Raw genomic sequence first — 7,687 nt, 5'->3', positions numbered from 1 at the left:
TTAAGAAATGAATCGATAATTGTCTGAAGACTAGCTTTTCATATACGTTGACTAATCAATATCATTTAATGTTAAATTTTTTTTGTGTGTGTTTTCACATTTTTTTTGTTATCACTACTACTATAATCTCTTTTCCAAAATTAAAAATTCACTACATGCCTAATAAGAAGCTTTCATATAAATGGTTCGCCTTTGTGATGGTAACAAGCGCAAAGCTTCAGGATATCGAAGATTAAATCGTTGTTGTCCTTAAGCGTATAAATTTGAAATCTGTCCCACTCTAAGTAAAAAAACAGAGAGAAACGATTTCATATTTTGTAAATTTCAGCTGTGTCTTTTTCCTTCCATTCAATGTAAATCGTAAAATTAGTAAAATAAATAAATAAATTTTCTAAACGAATCGTCTTACTGATGGATATGGAAACCAATTTTAGAAGTCAAGAAGAAATTATTAGAAGAAAACATTGTTTATTCTGACATGTAATAAGAACTAAAAAGTATCATTTAAAAATAAAATACTAATACGATAGTTGAAACAATTAATGCATGTCTATAGATTTCTCATGACCTTGTTATTAATAAGAGGTTCTGATAAGACTTTCAGTTACTATACGAAATTATTACTAGAGCGTCTCGCCTCATGCTTGCTATTGCTTAATAAATACCCCCTTCCGTCTGAAAAATTGTGAAAAATTCCTCTTTATTTTACAATGAAAATTAATATTTTTATTTATTTTGATGCTTTATAACTTTATTACCACGCAAAAAATGTCTTGGTCTTCTTTTATTTCTTGAAAATCGTCTTCATTTGCAATTATTTATTAGATTTTTATCGTCTGTTTTTCATTAAGGGAAGTGGCAGCGTTATCACGAAAAAAGAAAACCACGTAAAATCGTAATTGTCTTTTAAAATCATTTTCATAGCTTTATTTACTGATTTTCTACTTTTGATTTCATGACCGTTCATTATGTCACAGTGGAATAATTAATTATCTATATAAATAAAAATGTAAATGTTCGCTTGTTCAAAATCTGTAATCTGCAAAAGTTCTTCACTAATTGCTTTCAAATTTTGACAAAACGTCGCATTCAAACACAGGCGGGGTTTTTTTATGTTTATATATATATATATATATATCACAGCTGTAACAGGTCTAAACATGTTTTCTTAATGTTTTCAATAATGGAGTTCAACAGATGGCGCTGTAATAAATGGATGCTATCTGACGGGGTAAAGGAAACACACGCTATACTAATTATTTTAGGATTCTAATTCAATGTTTTCAATTTCGTTGTTAAATTGAATTTTCATAAATTTTGATTTAATTATTTCTCGTGACATTTCGTTTGAAATGAGCTGTGTATTTTATAAAGCGTTCATTTGGTGCACTCATTAGAATGTCAAAAGAAAGGATTGCTACATACATATATACAAATCTGATTCAATAACAAAATCAATTCAAAAGAGATCGAAAATTTTATACGCTGTGAAATACCCGATTCGGACTTTAATAAGAATTTAGAAAATATGATGCATGTGCCTTGTGGTACACTGACTCCAATTGCACTATGCATGATAGACGAGAGATGCTTAGAACATCAGTATCCAACACAGTTCAAGAAAACCCAGTATATTCTTTACACAGAAGATCAGCAGAATTAGCAATCTTAGAAATGCGAAACGGTTGTATTAAAGTAGATATTCGGTGGGTTGTTCCATATTCGCCTTTACTACTATGCAAACAAGAAAAGCGTGTCTGTGGACAATCTCGCATATTCATAGAAACTACAATAAGCAAATTGTGCACCGGGTATCCCAATCGAGAGGAGTGCTTACTTTTTCACATGCTTTTAATAAATGTGCCCTGTATAACAGCTTTCCAGTATTTCAGAATTTTCAACGGTGTAACAACGTCAGTTTCCACAGTGTATTTCTATCTCTTAATTTACTGGAAAACGACCGATAATGGATTGCATGCAATAATGGCTGGCACTACACGTCATATCCAAATCAAAATCTGCATTGTTTACAATCGCATCGACCGCCTGCCATTTATAATCAACTCACGACTAAAGATATTTTCTTTCTATAATATGAAAAGAAATTCACTTATGAAAATTTGTTCCACAGCAGAAATCAACAATGAAGTGGTGGTACAGATTTACGATTTGTCCATAAAATGGGAATCGTATTACCTAATCGAACTGCTACTGCTTTTTTCGATTCAAAAATGTATCGTGAACAAAATTATTACAAGGGTGATCTTATGTACAATGAAATATTCCTAAGCAAAGGCTTGAGCAGAAAATACATATACGATAAAATAATACAAATTGCCAATAAAGACGTTGGAGAAATCTGCTCCTTCAATGTGCCAGGAGGAAAGATTAAAATTAGATTGATTCGATCATAAATTCTATTCCAAAATGATAGAACCTTAGTACTTGTCTGCGAAATATCTATGACATTGCCAGCAGAATGTCGGAAGTTGACAGTTGAAAGAATTAAATACTCATTCTGTTTTGAAATTGCTACTGGAGATGCAATTCATTGAAAATCTTTGGTGCAACATTTCCAAAGAATCTTTAAACGAAAAAGTATTGCAGAAATTGAAACTCATTGTTTTGAATAATGCACAATTTTGCATAAAAATGCGGTCGAGTCTATTTATCTATTTTCATTACGCATTGCAAGATTTGCGTAGAAACATCAGACCATTTGAGTACGAGATCATATTGCTTGCTTGCAGGTGACTTCAGGCGAACACTGCCTGTAATTCCCTGATTGACTCCAGCGGATGAAATAAATGCTTGACTGAAATACTTCACATCGTGGCGACTCTTAAAGACATTGTAATTAACAATAAATATTCGTGCCCGGCTGAAAAACAATTGATTTGCTGAGATATTCTCATGTCAATTGCCTGAATTCGACTATGGAATGGGGCCGATTGATCTGAACTCAGAATGAATTTCATTGCCTCATAACTTTTGCATTTTAGTGAAAACAGAAGAAGATGTGTCTCTCAATTTTCAAATCAATAACAAGAAGGAAGATTGGCTGATTGAAAATGCTGTTCTTGAAGCGAAGAAGAAAGCCATTTATGAGTTTAACAATATTATTTAGTTTAACATTCAAATAGAGGCTGTCACATACAAGCCCATCGAAAGTATTATGGAAATAGAAGAATCCAATAATTAGCGAACCTAATCTTTGAATTCACTTGATCTATCTGGGATGCATCGCACATACTGCAATTGAAAACTTGCATGCCAATTATGATGTGAATCAATCAAAGTTCTGTTACGACAGTGGCTTACATTTAAAAAAAATAATGAGCAGCAATCTTGAAAGGACTTTTCAGTGATGAAGATGCCCTCATTCTTCGCATTCCTTCGATTCCAACAAATGTGCCATTTTAATTTAAGTGTCTGTGTAATTCCAGATGCGAATGGTATTTGCAGTCACTATCAACACAACTCTTGGCTAATCTTTAGAATTGTGCGGTTTAGATCTAGATATAGATACTTTCCACATAACCAATTATATGTTGAGTGTTCTAGAGTCAACAAATTTATATGTGCACAGACAATGGAATAAAAAAAATATTGTATACAGCAAGCATTGTGAAATGAATCATATTTGAAAATATGCTTTCACATTTCATTCTTTTTACGTTTAACCAGACTGTACTACAGCAACGAGTGCCCGGGTACATCTACTATATGAGAAGAAATATACCTACACTAGAATTGAGCAGTGTCAAGGTTACCAAGATGTATGAAATTTATTTAAATTTTCTGCACAACTTCTAAATTTTTACTACAATTCTTCGAGCAGGTTACAAAAAATATTTCTTATTGAGCTAGATAAATTATTTTCAGTGTGGGATTTTATATAAGCGGAAGAAAGTAATTTAAAGCAAATATTACTGGAAAGGGAATCATATTTCATGTTTATGAAACTGTTTATTATAAGAATATTTAAACAATAATTTATTTTTAATGAAATGTTTTTATCATATATTATACTACATACATACTATATTTTCTTTCATTATTGCAAGGAAGCTTATAATTTTATATTTATAATTATATATTGAATACTTAAATAAATAAGAAAAGTTCAACAGCATTTTCAATTTTGTTCAAGCATTAAATTTTTTTTTTCAAAAACTGGTAATTAATTATTGTAATCATTTTGTATATGGCACTCCCTAAAGTGAAACTGATATTACTTTTATACATAAAACAATGGATTGTTTGTTGCAAGAATTAAAGCCTCAAAATAAATATCAATATGAGGATCAAAATTTCTAATTTTTTAAATTCAAAATTGCATATAATGATTCAAAAACAACTATTATTATATAATTATGTAACAAAATACAATTGCAGCATTTAAATAATTTTTCTTTTCAAGATAAATACCTGTCTTGAATTGTTTAGAAATTTGCTAATGAGTCTATAATCTATGGCAAAGTGTCACACATTATTTGTGAAAAGAAATATTTTCGAATTACGAGAAATTTTTTAATATCCAACGTCTAATAAATTAAATTATACTTGTCATAATGCTATTTTGTTGTAAATTTACTTCCTTCTTAATATCTTGAGAAGAAGAGTAATTGTGAAAATATTTGCTAATCATAAACAGGACAAAGTAATAAACTTCTTAGTAAGTAAGACTGAAAATTCGGATATGTACAGAAAAAACACTTATTGATAAATAATGTAAAATTTTAAAAAATAATATTGGTACTGTTTCAAAATGAAATATGATTAACTAATTGAAATTCATTCTTGAGAAATGGAAATACCAATATGTCACATTGATTATATATTTTCAAAATGTAGTTCTTTTGGTGAACGAAATGATACTTTTTTCCTAAAATGGTGGCAATATGCACTTTAAGGGGGCTCCAAAAATGATAGAATTTAAGAAATGTTGTTCAATGCAATAGTATTAGGTGACAAATATTTTATATTCCGTAGCATATCACGGCTGAATGTTTTCAAAATTTTTGCACTTTATTAATCTCGATAGCTTCATATCTTATTTCTTAAAACAAAGTTACATATATTTTGCTGCAGTTACTTATCATTACATTTAGTATATGTTGTCTTAACGAAGAAAAATTAGCAATTCTTTTTAAATATAAAGTATAAATTATGCCAAAATATATTGTTTATTGCTATTATTCAGCCCTGGAATTTACAGTGGCTCAAAAAATTGAGAGTACACCTTACGTTTACTTGATAAATGCGACTTTCAATATAAATAACACATTAACGGGAAGTGTAAATTTGTTTTTATTTTTACACATAACGAATGGTTTAATTTAAAGTAAAAATAAAGAAAAATCAACGAAAAATTTCTGAATTGAAAATTTTCAGAAGCATTTTAAATAAACATACGCAGAATTTTGCCCCCAAAAATTGAGAATACACCAATGAAATGTTTCCAATATCACGCATAGAAACAAAGTGTCACTATTAAATTACATGTCTTTTGGCTCTTATAATGGTGTCTAAACGCCATGGTACTGATTCGACCCATTTTTGGTGGTATCTGAAGATATTTTACCCCATTCTTCTTGCACCACTTGTTTTAAATGGGTTTTGTTTCTAATTTTGTATTTTTGAACCACTTTTTCGAGTATCCCCCACGAATATTCAATGGCATTGATGTCAGGGTACTGTGGTGGTGTGTGTTACTGTTGTTTACAATGAAAAAGACATCATATTTTGACGTTACATGCATTCTGTTTGGGGTCGTTGTCCTGCTGAAAAATGGAATTTCCATCTAAACCCAAATTTTTAACACTTTCCTTTAGATTGCTGCTACCATATGGTTCATCCAACTTGTTGCAGAAACTTTTCAAATCATAGGCAGAAGTATAAGTGCTAAAATCGTGCGAAATGCCATTAAACAAGCTGGATATAAAAGTAGCATTGTTAGAGAGAAACCGTTCACCAGCTTGCAAATTCAGAAAAAGCATTTGAAGTTTGCAAAAACTCATCAATTGAAGACCAATAGCCTTTGGAAGAAATCTATATTTAGTAATGAAAGAAACCACAACATTTTTGGCAGTGACAACCTTACTGTATGGAGAGAGCCTAATACTGCTTTGTATCCAAAAAATTTACGTCCTGCAGTTAAACATGATGGTGACTCCGTGATGATTTGAGGTTACATGGCTTCATTCGGGGGTAGGAAATTTAATTTTTCTAGATGGCATTATAAATGATACGGTTTACTTGGATATACTTCGTAGAAATCTAAAGGAAAGTGCTAAAAATTTGGGTTTAGATGGAAATTTCATTTTCCAGTAAGACGACCCCAAACAGAATACACTTAACTTCAAAATATGGTGTCTTTTTCATTGTAAATAGCAGTTACACATACCATTATAAGAACCCCGACATCAATGCCATTGAATATTAGTGGGCCATACCCAAAAAAGGGGTACAGAGACACAAAATTAGAAACAAAACCCATTTAAAGCAAGTTGTGCAAGAAGAATGAAGTAAAATATCTTCAAATACCACTAAAAATTGGTCAAATCGGTACCATGAGGTTTAGAGGCCATTATAAGAGCCAAAAGACATGCAATTTAATAGTGACACTTTATTTCTATGCGTGATATTGCAAAAATTTCGTTGGTGTATTCTCAATTTTTTGAGGCAAAATTCTGCGTATGTTTATTTAAAATGCTTCTGTAAATTTTCAATTTAGAAATTTTTCGTTGATTTTTCTTTATTTTTACTCTAAATTAAACCATTTGTTATGTGTAAAAATAAAATCATGTTTGCACTTCCCGGTAATGTGTTATTTATGTTGAAAGTATGATTTATGAAGTAAAAGTAAGGTGTACTCTCAATTTTTTGAGCCACTGTATATCGTTTAGTTTAACAGATTACGAACAAACGATTCTGTGGTTTTCTAGAATTTTCAAAAAGAATTCCAAACAAGCCTAGTTCCATGATATGTTACTTTTCATCGCAGCATAGACATAAATATGTTTCCTTATTGTGGAAACCATTCAGTAATTCGTTTTTTAAACACTATCTAATATTTATTTACAACAAATTGTTCTCCAAAAAATGTTCGAGTGTTTTTTGAAAAGAACTGACGATTCCATTCCGACTGATTTCGTTTATCTCATATTATGACCTATTTTCCTAAGGAACCAAGTAAAATTCCATAAGTCATTAACACAGCGAAACTTGAGATTATTAAGGATCTATTTAGCAAATATATCTTCCATAAGGTGAGATTATTTTCCCGTGCATGGAGATATTCCAGATTTTGTTTCTTTATTTGATCCTCATAAACGGTGTTTCTTATATTCCGTATAGTTCTTGCGGTTTTCTTTGCCAACTCATTTGTAAGAGATCCAGATATCATGAGAGCCAATTGATAAGACACATAAAGAATAATTGAACTTGAGAATGAGATGTAAACACTGCCAGCTATTTCCTTGAAGAAGGCCAACTTGTATCCTACACGAAACAAAGTTACCATTGAAATTAGAATAGTAGTAAATGCAGGAAAGCAGAAATAATCATCCATGTCATTCATTGCTTTCAAAATACTTTTGTGAATTTTTAGGAAAGCAGAAAAATCTCGAGGAGAAATGTCTTTCTGAAAGTGAGCGAGAATTCGATGGAGAAGAATTCGAAT

The sequence above is a fragment of the Argiope bruennichi genome, chromosome 8 (genome assembly GCF_947563725.1).
Source record: "Argiope bruennichi chromosome 8, qqArgBrue1.1, whole genome shotgun sequence".
Lineage (NCBI taxonomy): Eukaryota > Metazoa > Arthropoda > Arachnida > Araneae > Araneidae > Argiope > Argiope bruennichi.
The sequence above is the reverse complement of the archived record's forward strand: the minus strand, read 5'-3'. Positions refer to the sequence as shown.